This window comes from Alligator mississippiensis, chromosome 2 (genome assembly GCF_030867095.1).
Source record: "Alligator mississippiensis isolate rAllMis1 chromosome 2, rAllMis1, whole genome shotgun sequence".
Classification (NCBI taxonomy): domain Eukaryota; kingdom Metazoa; phylum Chordata; order Crocodylia; family Alligatoridae; genus Alligator; species Alligator mississippiensis.
Genome location: NC_081825.1, coordinates 138,236,929 through 138,251,480, shown reverse-complemented (window position 1 = coordinate 138,251,480; position 14,552 = coordinate 138,236,929). Strand labels below are relative to the sequence as shown.

At 42.6% G+C, this 14,552-nt stretch overlaps 1 long non-coding RNA gene across 1 annotated transcript in view; it reads left to right on the top strand.

Moving 5' to 3' along the window:
- The first annotated feature begins 3,865 nt into the window (after positions 1–3,865).
- LOC109285858 (uncharacterized) overlaps positions 3,866–14,552 on the top strand; it is a 39,607-nt gene continuing 28,920 nt past the window's right edge. Inside the window, exons 1-3 of the long non-coding RNA XR_002093754.2 lie at positions 3,866–4,219; positions 6,117–6,199; positions 8,162–8,438. This is a non-coding gene — a long non-coding RNA (uncharacterized LOC109285858). The remainder of the gene's footprint in view (positions 4,220–6,116; positions 6,200–8,161; positions 8,439–14,552) is intronic.

The window sequence follows — 14,552 nt, the reverse complement described above, 5'->3', positions numbered from 1 at the left end:
ATAAATAACTTCAACAGTAAATAAATTCCAAAGAATGGATTCTGTACAGGGATTGAGGCCTTTCTATTAAAGAAGGACCTTCCCATAAAGAGCTGATTACTGGGACATGGTGCAGCAGATCCAAAGGTTAATTTATAGATGCTTTGGGAGTTGGGATTTTCCAAAGAATAACCAGGATTCAAGGTTTAGGATTTGAAAGAGCAGGGGAATAACTGTATAGCACAAGAAAGGCAGGATGGTTCTACTGTCTGCCGTGCATCTGTGACCTCAAACAAGGCTTTTACCTTCTCTGCCTTTAAGATGGGCAATAATAATTACTTTAAGGACACAGTTGTGAAGATTAATTACTTCTACCAATGTTCTTAACCCAGGTGGATCCACAGTGGAGCTTTCCCAGCAATCAGTGGTGTTTAGGATCAAAGTTTCAATTTGGGTTTGTTTCCCTTATAATACCAGCTACTGTTTTTGTAGAAAACTGGTCCTTCATGCATTTTGAATTGTACCATTGTCTTCACATATGGCTTTCTTTTCTGTAAGCACAGAAAGTCAGTAATCATCACTAGGGCACCTCATTGATTCCCTTTTGAATGTTAACAAATAAAAAGAAATTATGTTTAATAAAATCAAAAATATGAAAATCAACCTGTCGTCTGGTTGATGAATTTAGCTCCTGATTTCTAAAATCAAATCCCTCTGTGAAAGCAATGGCTGTTCACAGGTATTTATCTGTGGTGCTGGAATAAATAAAAAATGAATTGCCCCTTCTAACTGAAAAAAAAAACATTCTGGTTGCTAAGTATAGTTGTTTCCACAAGAATTACTGTACAGCTCTCTTATAGCCAGGGCAATGGATTGGCAACACCAGCTTTAAATACACACTGAGCAGCTGTCGCACAGGTATAGGTGGATACTTTACAAACTGAATGAAATAAACTGCAGAGGCACTCAGCTTCACCTTCCCAATTCTTTCCATAGGAGATTCCTTTGCAACTAATTCTGCTTGCAAGAAGAATGCAGGATAAGAATTATTCTGAATGGGTGGTCAAGAATGGTCAGCTGCCCTCAGTGAGGTAATTTTCAATAAGATTAATCAGTAGCATGGTCAGAATTGCAGTCTAGAGTGAAAAAATGCAGCTTGGCCTGTACGTCAGAAGTCCAGGGCAGAGAGGTGAAGAGACCTAACAAGGAGAGTCTGCTGAGGTACATCTGACCATTATAGAGTAACTGCAGGATCTGAAGATCTCTTTGATAGTGGTTTCTATGGCTGGACTTCTTTTTTTTTTTTTTTCCAGGAAAGAAGAGGAAATTGGGGGAAAATAACCTGTGTTAATTTAACTGGACAAGAATTCAGTGGAAAAGGCCAATATGCAGTTAGCCATTTGTCAGGCTCTGAACCAATCACAGGCATTAAGGACTGCTTGCCACATCCAGTGCCATACTGCCCTTTGAGCGAGGAGTCTAAGGGCTCAATCCAATAAGGGACTTAGCATCTGACCTTTAAGACCCTAACCTCCAGCATACAATCCCTAATGCAGGCTTCTTGAGCACTGTATGACAAGAGTTAGGTACCTCAGAATGGCTTAAAAAAACCTTGTACTGCACAGGTTGTTGCCTAGAACTAGCAAGTACAAATTATTCCTTAGTGACTGTTCATGTGATTATTCCCAAGTACTGTTCATGCATTTTATCCAATGGCTCTTTAAGGTAAAATGACTCTACAAGCAGGAAACTAGAACCCAGGACTGGTCTTCTACAGGAGAATTGGAGAATGCTCCTAGTCAGACTAACCCATTGTTTGGTAAGAGGTGTGAGCTAGAAACTCATCAGGATAAGACTGGAAACGTATCTCCTCCTTCCTAAGCACGGGATCTAATGAAGAGATTATTAGATACAAAGTGGGCTCCTCCTCTGTTTGGTTTTTCATGCAAAGTGGCCAGAAGTGCATTTTGTATGGAACCCAACCCCATTAGTCTGTGCTTGTTGTGTTTTGAGAACACCTACTAGTTTGGGAAGTGTTTCTTTTGACTAAGATCAAGTGCTGCACCTTTAGCTCCCCTATCCCCTCCCCTTCCAACCCAACCTAACCCACCCTCAAGCTAAGTAGGCTACATTCTTGCCATATAACTTAGTTGTTCCCTTCCTCCACTCACCCTCTTTAAGATACGAAGACCTGGACAAGGGTGGCTATTTCCTTCCATCCCTTCAATTCTGTACCTTCCTTTTAATATACACTAATAAAGTAAATCTGTATTCCAATCAAGGGAAGGGTGAGTCCTGAACTGTTCAGACCAGGTCAGTTCTAAGCATGCCCAGAGGCAGAATACAGGTGTCTACAGACTTTAAAGTTAAACAGGGAGGCAATAAGTTTAGATACCTCCAGGCTTAGGTAGCAGATAGGAAGGAGAGGGAGAGAGGTGGCTAACTGAGTTGCAATTTGGTGATAAGTGATATAGGTCTGCTGGGTGCCTGGTTTAGGTACCCAAAGGCCAGATCCAAAAAGGATTTAGGTATCTAAAATAGGACTTGGAAGTACTTCAGATGCTTAGGTTCAAAACTGCAATCTAAAACAATAACTCTCAGGTGAGGGCTCTCAGTCCCTGTTCTCAGGATTACTTCTATCCTCTATTCAATGGCAGTTTAATGTAAAATGCAAAAACAGTCAAGGGAGCAGGGTCCAGGATTGAGTACTGTAATCACTAGGCTATTTTTTGCAAAATTACTATAATCTTTGACCAGTCAAAAAATATACAGTCAATTGACAATATTTAACCGGTCAATTGATCGGTTTGCCAACCCTATTTCAATCATTACCAAAGTTTGTTCTGGGATATCTGTATAAACCATTGAATACCTCTCTATCTGTAGGGGAAGCTGGTCCTTCTGGTTTACATCAGGCATAAACACATATGGAGAACACTCACTTAACTTAGTTGAGGTTCTGTGTGTTCCTCTGAAGATGGAACTTGCCAATTACTGGGATGTGAAGTGTCCCCAAAAGCCCATTTTTAAATTCAGCTAAGCACATTTTAGAGGAAGTTCAGACTACTAGAAAGGTCAGTGGTCAAGCCAGGTAGAAAGAAAAGAAAGAAGGCAGAACACTGAGGTAGGTTTCTGGGAACTCGGTGCATGAGTAACATTAAGAAATAAACTTTTACTAGCAGTAGTAAACAACCACCATGAATGACTAGGGAAATGCAGGGAATGATAAAGGAAAAGAGAAGAGTATCTGAGCCACTAACCCTGTAGATGAGACACTAACCTTGTGTTGATTACAGAATACAAGAAATAGCTCTGGAAAACCACTAGTGAAAAATGAAACTAGGATTGCACACGCTGTGAAGAAAAATAAAAGATTTTACAGCAGCATAAAGGAGTAATCTTGCTGAGGAAGGCTGTAGGGTTTTGAAAAACAGGGTAGGCATACAGAACCAGCAATCTCAATGGCTCTTTTTCTTCTGCATTCACCAGGGAGATGGGAGGAAATAGGAATGAATCAGCTGCATGTGTAAAGGAAAAAGAAAAATAACTGAAAACAGAGGAAGACACAAAAAGAGTCAGAAAGGAGTTAGATTATCCAGACACTTAAGATGGTTCCAGGAGCTGACAATAAAATATCTCAGAAGGAATTAGAAACAAACTATTGTAGATGTTTGCAACTTTTCACTGACACCAGTCAGTGTCTGGAGAGCAGAGAGAAACTAATTTGACACCCTGTATTTGAGATGGGATCAAGGGAGTAACGGGGAAAATACAGCCCTATACAAATAGGTTAACAGATGTTTTTGAATGAAGTAATTAGCTGATTTTGCTATCTGCCTACTGGGAAACTGGCAGTGTGTTTGATTAATTACACGCTGATTTAATTCTTTTTTTTTTTCTTTTTAGACAGACTTCCCCACCAGAACAAACCTAGAAAGCAAGAGAGAATTGACACCTGAATAAAATTTTGTTTGGCCAGGTTTTGGGAGGTTTTTTGAGATCCATCTGCTGTTATTGAAGTCCTTAATAAGTGTTCTCACAGCCCAACTTTGCTTTTTGTTGGAGCCTGCAGTGAAGTCAGAACCCTGCGATGATGACATCAGATTGTTGCTATGGAAATGACAAACCCAGTCACAAAGTCAACACTGCTGTCTCACCACAGCTTCAAAGAGCAGCAAGGCTGGGAGGGAGCAAGTTCTTGTTGACACTGAGGACAAATATATGAAACAATATCTGAAAGGTAGTACAATTTCAATTAATTGGAGAGATTTTAGTAGTTTTAAATCCTTATCCCCTCTTTAACATGAATTAAAGATTTGTGAAAGGTGTCAGAAGAACAACACCAGGAAAGGCAATAGCCTACTTCATAAGGAACCAGCATATATATATATAATATATATATATATATATAAGTTATATATATATATATAACATATTTGAAAATAAGGCAGATAGCATGTTTTTCATATTATATTTAAGCAAGATGATATATTGGATCAGATACAAGTTTGCCAACTTTTGCACTTGTCTTACAATCTTTGAGGTTCTATGTAAATATTTGACCCCTGGCAACTGGTGATTTTAGATTAGACTTGCTTTGGCCTAAAATAAATTTGTAGAGGAAAACTTGGAAGTATGAACTGAGCATACCCTGAAAGCTCTCAAAGGGGAAGGAAAATAAAAAGAACAGCACAAATATTTCATTTTTAAATCTTAATATTTTTAAGCTAATCTTATAATTTTTTGGAAAACCAAGTCCTGTTTTTTTTTAAGAGTTGGTGTTGGCAAAGCTGTCTATATAAACTAATATGAAAGCAACCGGAGAATTGCAGACACTGTAGCTGTTCTGTTTATTTTTAGTCACCAAGGGCAAAAATCTACATTTATTAATAGCAAATCTCCCATGGTCACCTACTATGCACATTGCTTTTATTTCGACATATAACTGTGCAACTTGGTTCTGTCCTACTGTGTTAACCCTTCTGTTTCAACCTTCATTAAATTTACAACAAATGTAAGGGTGGAGGAAGTGCGTGGTGTATTGTGGTATGCTCAGCTGGTTAAAAAGCATTCTGGAGAAAGAGTATATGTTACGCTACTCAGAGGGGCCACACAGAACTTCCATGGGCAGCAAAAGCCATGGCTGGCTTTCAGCCAACTTTAAATCTTCCCAATCTTTGAGCAGCTGAGGAGTGATGAGATCCTCAGCTTCACCTAGTCCTAGAAGCCTGCCTAAGTAACAGCCATGAAGTGGTCTATAGGACATCATTTAAAAATTGCTATTCCTACTCCCTAACACCAACCAAGCTTGTCCTTTGTTAAATAGGAGGAAATGTGCCCCTTACCTAGTAGTCTAGTAGTCACCCCTTAGATCTTCCATGTATATCTACCTTCCCAAAGATTTTGAGCCTTCCTATAATCCAGGGCTGTACAACTGGTGGTCTGTGTGATAACATGCAGCTTGTGGGCCCATTTGCTGCCTCTCCCACTAGCACACAGGGTAGGTCTGTATGCCCTCTGCACAGTCAATGTGGCAGAGAGCAGGGGTCTGCACACTGCCAGCACTACATGGAGGGATGCATGCTGCTGCAATGGTGGTGGGGTGATGGGATCCCAGGGTACAGCACACCTTCCACATAGTGTGCAATTGGGGGAGTGCATGCTGGCCCCATGTGCAGCCCTTGGCCCCAGTAAAGTTGGACAACCCCTGTTATAATCCATGAGTACTAATACATGTCTATTACAATATACGGCTATTCTTGTCGGCAGCCTTTGAGCATTTTTTATTAGTATTTAATATCATAGTCTAATTGCAAAGACCGAATGAAATGTGTGATCCCTTTAAAGCAGTTACATGAGCAGGATGTTATTATTCCATTGGTTACGTAATTAAAATCTAAAGTAAACCTGAAGGGATTGGGTTTTGTTAATGATTTTTTTTTTTTAGCTTTTCTTTCCCATTGGCTGAATATGGGTGACTTCATTCTTCATCTTTCTTAAGGACTTACCAGGAGATAAAGTGTAGTACCCCACCATTCTGCAGCACATACTCCAGCTATCTAATGGAATGATGTTCCCCCAGAAATCAGTGCTTTCTTCCTCTTTTTGTATCTCACAACCTTTTGCTCTTTCTTCAGTGTGACTCCATCCTAAACAGCCAGGACCTCCATCGTAGACTCCATAGTGCTACCTCAAGCTGACTGGACCATCCCAGAGCCAGGTTTTTGTACTTTCATTGATAGGATCCCTGTTTTTAATTTGTTATTGCCAGCAGTAGTCCTACTGTTACACGGCCACTGCCAGCTATTGCTGGCCAATTGTGTTTGAACCTCCTCCTGTCAATAGGTGGTCTAATTATGATGACAGGTGGTATAGCACTGCCCCAGCATACTCTGGTGCATCCATGACAATATACTTTTTGAACAGAATCCACCATACAGTGCACAAATGGATTCTAATCAAAGCAATGGGTGACTTACTATAAGAAGACATTATAAAATGTTAGTCTAATCACATTGATGCAGGACAATATGTGCTAAATATATTAGCATGTGCCATCTTGCTTACCAGCCTGAGCATGAAAAAAGTGAAATCTGACTGATGACAACTTCTGTGATGGCCCATGGATGTTTCAGTTCTGCCAACCATCCTGTTGGTTAATGTGCCAGAGAAATTCATGGTGTCAGTCCTTCAATATTCTGTATTTTTAATTAGAACATTCTCTACACTAGGGAATGGCTGGGAAAGTTTTATCCTACATGCTGCAAGCATAAATTAGATAATGTGGGTCTCTGATTTCTCTTCAAGTTTATTAAACAAATAATTGTCCTCCTCTTCCCCTGCAGTGATTCTCAACCAAGGTGCCATGGCACCCTTTGGTGTCTTGATATCCTTTTAAAGGTGCCATGGGGTGTTGCACAATACTAGGTGTACAACCACCTATATATGATTCACAAGAGAAACACTGAGATTTCAAACAGAAATCCATAATGTCAAAACTATTCTGACCTGTCGTGGGCTTTCTGAGTTCTTTGCAGCACAAGAATTTTTCTATTATTTTTCTGTAGTCAAGAAATGAGTGAAAGCTGGCATTTCCAGAGGGGCATCTGAAGTCTAACAAAGGGTTCCTCAGGTATAATGTGGGGTACCTTCAGTCTAAAGCCACTGCTATAAAGTATGTTTGTACCACACATAGCACAATGATGCCCTGATCTCTTCAAAGGATTCAGAACACTATTGCAACACAAATCATTATTGTTATTATAATTGTTAGGGTAGATTATCTCCCCTATTTATTATTGCATAGATCAGCCTAATCAAATACAACCTATGGTTATCATGGTCAAACTGCAGTATACCAGAAAGGTACTAAACTTACAGTGTCATCAGCAACATATAAGACAACATTTACAATGGAAGACTCAGGCTTGCCTTTCACAAGATCATTTGAAAAGCAAGATTATGAATCAACATAGGAAAGGATGTAAAGAAGCATCTTGCTGTTGTGTTAGCAGATTTGGTCTATCCATCCATAAATAACATACTGATCAGACTGGGAGTTTGAGAGTATGCACTCCCTTTTGCCCCAGGAAGAAAATAGCATATGGGGAACACCTGGATTTGGGAAACTTAGGGACAGGACAAGTGACAAAGATATAGAGAGACTGGGATAGAATATAATGCTCAGACATGGGAAGATGCCAAAACTATTAAATAAAAGGCACGTGCAATTTTTCATTGCAACGTAAGCTGTAAAAGGGAGTGCTCAGCTGAACTCATTTCTTTCAAGGCTTAGTGCTTAAGAGGATGCATTTTACTTAAGTAAGATTTTCCAATGCCAATAGCAAAAAGTGACATCATTTCCAGATGTAGCTTTCAGCAGATCATGTCTTGAGTAATTAAGGGCTGTCAGATCTGAGAGGCCTAGTACCTGAAGCTGTAAAGAATACAATTTCTTGCCAAACAGTACCAAACAGTAAAGATAAAATAGAAATAACATTCTTTCACCACAAGCTTTCTATTATGGGAGTGAGCGCTGATGCACAGATTAAAAATATTCATTTTCCCTTAAAATGGAAAAGTTAAAAGAGGACAAGTTCCCAGGACAAATTCCCAGGAACATCTTTTATGGGTTTTGAATTATTTGGCTCCTTCTGTTTTTATGTTTTGCCATCATTTCCAGTTGGGAAACACACAAGCACACAAACACGCATAATGCACCGCTTCTAACCTCGTCTACTTAGCCAGAGGAGACAGACAGCTTGACTCCATACCTGAACATCAGCTGCTTGGATCCAGTTCTGCCCTGCTCAAAATAGTTTATAGTAAAGCATAAACTGAACCATCAAAAATAGAATCTCAATCCTTCGAAATGTCAGGAGATCAAGTTCACTGCGCAGCAAGAGCTGAGTGTTCAGTCCAAGAGGCTGCATCATTGTCAAAGGCTCAAGATTATTTAGGTGAGTTGATTTACTAACATGGCAACTAACAAGATTTGTGCCCTAAGTTTGATTTATACTTTGGTTTCATCTTGTCAGACCAACTGTAAACAATATCTGCTTAGAACAACATTTTAAAAGGGCTGTTTTCAGTTTGCTCTGATTGTTCAAAAATCCCCAGCTGCACTAGCTCAGCAGGAGAAAGAGAGTCTTATACATTTGGGCTAAATTCTATTTTTTTACTGGGCTGGTAAGAACAAAGATGGAGGTAGTGATGGACAAGAACTTGACTTGGCCTTGTCCATAAAGGCTGTTGAACTCCACAGCCCGCACAGGTCATGATCAGTGAGACAGAGATGCTGTCTGTTCCCCCGCCCCCTTCCGGTGCTGACATTTAGGAGCATATACTAAGAGTGAAATGCTGGCCTCATTGAAATCAGGGGCAAGATTTCCATGGACTTGTAGGAGCATTATTTTTCCCAAGGGGGAGTGTGTGCTGCTTAATTCTATAGACACACCAGGACCTGCTTCTAAGTAGCCTGCTTTCCAAAGCTCCATCTCACAAAACAGGGTAGCTCATGAAATTTCTGCTTCACTCCATTACTCCAAAACAAGTTCAATGGTCCAGAAGAGGCAAAATATGGTTCCTAAATCATGCCTCTGTCTACTTGAATACAACCATATTTACAACCAACACAAGGAAACAAAATCTTCAGTGTTACAAAACTGTTGTTTCTCACTTTCACGCCTTCATTTTTCTTGCTGCTGACCCCATCTGTAGCCCAGTGACAAATAATCATAGAATTCAATGAAAGAATATTTTTCCTGTCACATTATCTTCTTAAGTGATGTCTCTCAAGTTAATGAATAAATAAAGCAGAAACTCATTTTATAGTGAAATCAATGGATTTCCAGTAAATTTTGTAAGTGACAGTTAAGTTATAGGCAATGAACTTCAGGCAATGATCTACACGGAGCTTGCTAGTGGAACATCAGCCCTGTCTACAAACACAAAGCCAGTGTAACGTGCTGTGATGTTGAATGCCATGTTCTATAATGTTGTAACATGAACTTCAACTCCCAGAAGCCTCCACGGAACTGGAAAAAGGAACTGCAACATGCATTACAACTCCCAGAAAAAAATCAGGGGTCAAGAGAAAGTGGAATGAGCAGTGTCACATGGCAGAGAGAGAGACACACACATGGCCAGGAAGGAGCAGCGGAGCTAAGACTGCAGGCTGTAGCAGTGGGGCTCAGAAACAGAGTCCAGGCAGATGTCACTTAAATGTTTTATGGGACCAGAGACTAGTTTGGAGTCCTCCAGAGTTGTGGGAGGGCTCAAGGTTCTCAATAGGGGTCTACTGAAATTGAGGCAGGTTCCAGCAGATTTTGCAGACAGATGACAGGCTAGGCAGCCATTTTCGTGCGTGAGCATGGTGGGCCCCCCTCATCTCTGATTGGCCAAGGGACTCCAGAAGTCCCACCCCTCCCCACAAATTTCCAAATGGCCACAAACCACCGCTTCCTAATAACGCGTCAATTAATGACTTCCACAAGCTTAATCGCCCAATTAAGCCCCATGGAAGCCATTAACTGACACATTGTTAAGAATTCTAAGCCCTTCATTAAGGTCTAAAATGAAATATCTTAATAAAATAAAGCAATGCACGCCATTAATTGCAAATGATACTAACTACATACACTTTATTAACTAATGCGAACTTCATATACTTTATTAAATACCAAATTTATACATTTTATTAACTAATACCATCTAGGCACTTAATTATACTCTAAAGTGAAATATCTTATGAAAATAAAGGTATGCACAGCATGAATTGTAACTAATAGCAATGATGTACACTTTAAAGGACAATATAAAAAGGAGTTTACCAAAACTGAATGCTAACCTTGAGACAGGCAGTTCATGCTGTGTATTAAATGCAAGTATAGTGTACCCAACCACAATCACCGCAGACATCCTTTGTCTCTGTGGGGTGAACACTTGTCCATACACTGAGATGGCACACTCGCATCCACCAAGTTCATTGGAATGGTGAGACAGTGTCTTGCCAAGGCTTAAAGATGTGGAAACTCATCACAGAAAGAGTCCCAGAATACAGGCACAGGCCCAGGCATCAGGCAGTCTTTGACAAAGTTCATGTAAACAGCATATTCATTATGATGCTCTTTCCCTCATCCCAGGATTGCTTTCAGTAGCTGGGGGTCAAAACTCAGCAAATACACCTAGTTGGGGTCCAAAATGCAAACAACGCTAAGGAAAGGGGCAGATGGTTGTCTGAACCATGGTGGCTATAATGGGTCGTACCTGTAGTACTGGTTCCACTTCACTGTTATTGTCTAGAACAGGTCCCTTCTGCACTGGTTTTCACAAGGACAGCTTGACAGTTCTCAAGCATGGTCACTTGTTTCTTGCTCTGACCTTCATCCTCTGCAGCAACCTTCCTCTTCATGTGTGCCTCAGACTCCAAGTGCTGATCTATCCTGGTTTTCCTGTATCCATCCAGAGTTACACTGCAGGAGGTACAGGAAAGTACCATCTATGTGCAGGATACAGTCTTGTAGAGGTGTGCAAAATGGGCCATACTCGATTCAGATTTTGATTCGGCCTGAATTGGGGGACAGTGATTTGATTCGCTGATTTGGATCACTGTCCCAATTTGATTCAGCTGAATCTGAAGTTTCGATGTTGATTTGGAGAATCAGTGATTCAGCCATAAACAGAGCTTTATATGTTTTTTCTATGTACCTCGATGTACCAAGCACTGTTCATGAACGCTGAGATGGTGGGGCAGATAGAGCATCTCACAGAAGTGCAGGGGGGCCCTGCATATGCTCAGCAGAGGATCTGGAAGTGGACCTGAAGTACTTCCGGTCCACTTCTGGGTCCACCGCCAAGTGCATGGGGGACCCCGCTTCCGCGCCTCCCCAGCTCAGTGATCCATCCAACCCCCTGGCTCTATCCACCCCACCATCTTAGCATTCATAAGCTGCCTGGTACCTTGACGTATGTAGAAAAGACATCTAAAGCTGTGTCTATGTCCAAATCATCGAATCTCTCCAAATCTCTTTGATTTGATTCAGAGAGATTGAAGGGTCTCCTGATTCGATTTGGATTTGGAGATTCAGCCACCAAATTGGGCTGAATCTCCACCGAATCAAATCAGCAACCAAAGCTTCACACAGCCCTACTGTCATGCACAGTCCAGCGCTGAACCATATGTGGCCATCTTAGAGGATTTGTTCCCAGCGGGCATGCTGAAGAAGAATCCTCCTCAGGTGGCAGCATGCTGCAGCGGCATGCCTGTGGGCACTTTAAAAGCTGGCATCAAAACCCTTCCATTTCCATGGCTGGCCCCTGACTGGCTTCTGGACTGAGCATATGTCAGTGGCTCAGCCTCCCATTTGCTCCCTCTTCATCCCTCTGCATCCCCTCTCTCCTCGTCCCTCCCCCCATGCTTCAGGATGCAAGGACTTCCCATCACTTTCTCTGTTTGCAGCTGTCCTTTTGGGATTTTTTGTGCTTCACAATTTCATGTTTTTTCATGGTGCCTGCACTTTTTCAGAGACACCACCTGAAATCATGGTTTCCGTGAAAATTGCAAAATCACAATTTTGGTAGGTCCCTAGTTCTCAAGTGTATCGCAGTGTCAGTGTTTTTTTTTTACCAATTACCTGTTCTTGGGTGATTTCACCACAGTGTCACTGTTTACTTTGTTACCCAGATCCTACGTGTATGTATCTTAATGTTTATTTACCTGTGTCTGTCCCCCTTTCCTTAGCTCATTGTCTTGTGACCCTAATCCCCAGCATCCCCTATAGAAAAGTGGGAACTTTCCTTGCCAGCTACCTGTGCCAGTTCCTAGGGTTGTAGGATTTAGTACACCAGTATGAAATGTGAAGGGAAGCTCTTTCTATCCCCAAATTAAGACAGGAACTTTTGTTTTTAGATTTACAGATATAGTTATTAATCTACACTTTGGTTGGTTATATGATAATAGAATGGGTTGGTCATGAAGACCCCCTCCCCCACAGCTAAGTGAAGAATTTTTATAAGGTATTTCATCCAGATGTCCAGAGGTGATAGGATTATCAAGTTTTGTATCCACATTCATTGTTTAGTAGTGGTTTGTAATAGGCTGCATGTTTCAAGGGGTGTGTAGCAGCTTTCACGGGCTGCAGCCAGCTGCTTGCAGGCTTGCTAGGAGGACTAGCCCAGGTACAGACAGCAAAACCTGATTACAGGCTGCCTAGGGAATGGGACCAACTGAGGCAGATAACTAGCTGGCATCCAGGCAGCAAAAAGGCTCCCAGGGAACAGATGCAGGGGTAGTCAGGGCAAAACAGAATTGTGGGCTAGAAGCTGAGAGCTGCAAGCTGCAAGTCAGAGGGCTGCAAATGAGGATGGAGTGTTGGGTGGGAGAGAGCCGGTGGGTCAACTCACAGAGGAGCCTGGATGCTATGTCAAGAATGCCTCTCTCCCAGAGGACCACAAGTATAGCAAAGAGACTCTAAGTGAGCCCTTCCTGTGGCTGAAAGCAACAGAGAGACAAGGGAGAAAGCAGACATGTGGCAGCAGAACAATGCCTGAGGACTCTCTTCAGGCTGGAAGAAGACCCCATGTGCTACAATCCATTTGATTTACAGATTGGATTATTTATGTTGACTTCTGCTGGGAGGAAGTTTGTCCCAGAGGAATAAAGGCAGTGGCAAAAGACTGTGATCAAGCCTGAAAGACTGTGCTGAGTGAGCAAAACCCCGAACCTACTACACCAGAGCTTGTCAACTGGGGGTACACGTACCCCCAGGGGTACTTGGAAAGGTGCTAGGGGGTACACGTGGGCAGGTGGGGACAGAGCACCACCACCCACCAACCCATGCCATCACCTCCCAGGAGTAGAGCTAGGGGGGTAGGGCAAGGGCAGCGGCTCCCCTCTGCAGGCCAAACAGGTGCTGCCTGGCCAGCCAGACAACAGGGAGTGGGGGAGAGCTCACATGCAGCCACCTCTGCCACCATCCAGCACCCCGCACTGCCACCGTGTGCAAGCTCCACACCACTCCACATCTAGCCACCGCCACCAGAAGGGGTACACTTCTTAAAAAAGGTGGTTAGGTCAAGGGATGTTATTGTCATGGGTAGCCTAAACTACCCAGACATTTGCTGGGAGGAGCAGACAGCTAGGTCTGACTGCTCGCGTAGGTTCCTGCTGGTATTACAGTACCTTCACCTTGTCCAGGAAGTGCACAGCCCCACTAGGGGTAACACCTTGCTGGACCTGGTCCTGGCCACAGGGGATGACCTGGTGAGGGGACTGCAGGTCCTTGACCACCTGGGCAATAGCAATCATCACCTGATGGATTTCATTATCCAATGCAGGGCGTCTAGGGCTCACACCAAGGCTAAAGCCCTTGACTTCAGAAGGACCAACTTCAATGAGCTTAAGAGACTAGTGGGGGAGGCACTAAGGGCCCAGAAGGTAGAGGAGATGGGAGTCCATGAGGGATGGTCGTACCTTAAGGGGGCGATCCTCCAGGCCCAAAGTGTAACAGTCCCTGAGAGAAGCAAGGGGGGTAAGAGTGCTCAGAAAACCCCTTGGCTCAGCAAGGGCATTCAGCAATGCCTGAGGACTAAAAGGGGGGTGTACAACCAGTGGAAGGGAGGAGCTATCACCAAGGAGGAGTACTCTTCCTCAGCCCGGGAGTGTAGGAGGGCTATCATGAAGGCCAAGGCAGAGATGGAACTCAGGCTAGCGTCCAGGAAAAAGTCCTTTTTCAAGTAAATTGGGACCAAGAAGAGGGCACCAGGCAATGTAGGGCTGCTACAAGACACAAACGGTAATCTTGTGGCCATGCCAGACAAGAAAACTGTTATTTTTAACAGTTTCTTTGCCTCTGTTTTCCTGAACAGGGACCAGGATATCCAACCTACCAGAGGTAGGAACAATCTTGGGGATAGCTCTATCAAGCCTTCAGTCAGCACAGATGTAGTTATGGATCTTCTAGAAAGGCTAGACATTTTTAAATCTGCAGGGCCAGATGCCCTCCACCCAAGTGTATTGAGGGAGCTGGCAGGGGTCATCACAGAGCCCTTGGCCCGGCTGTATGAGCATTCAT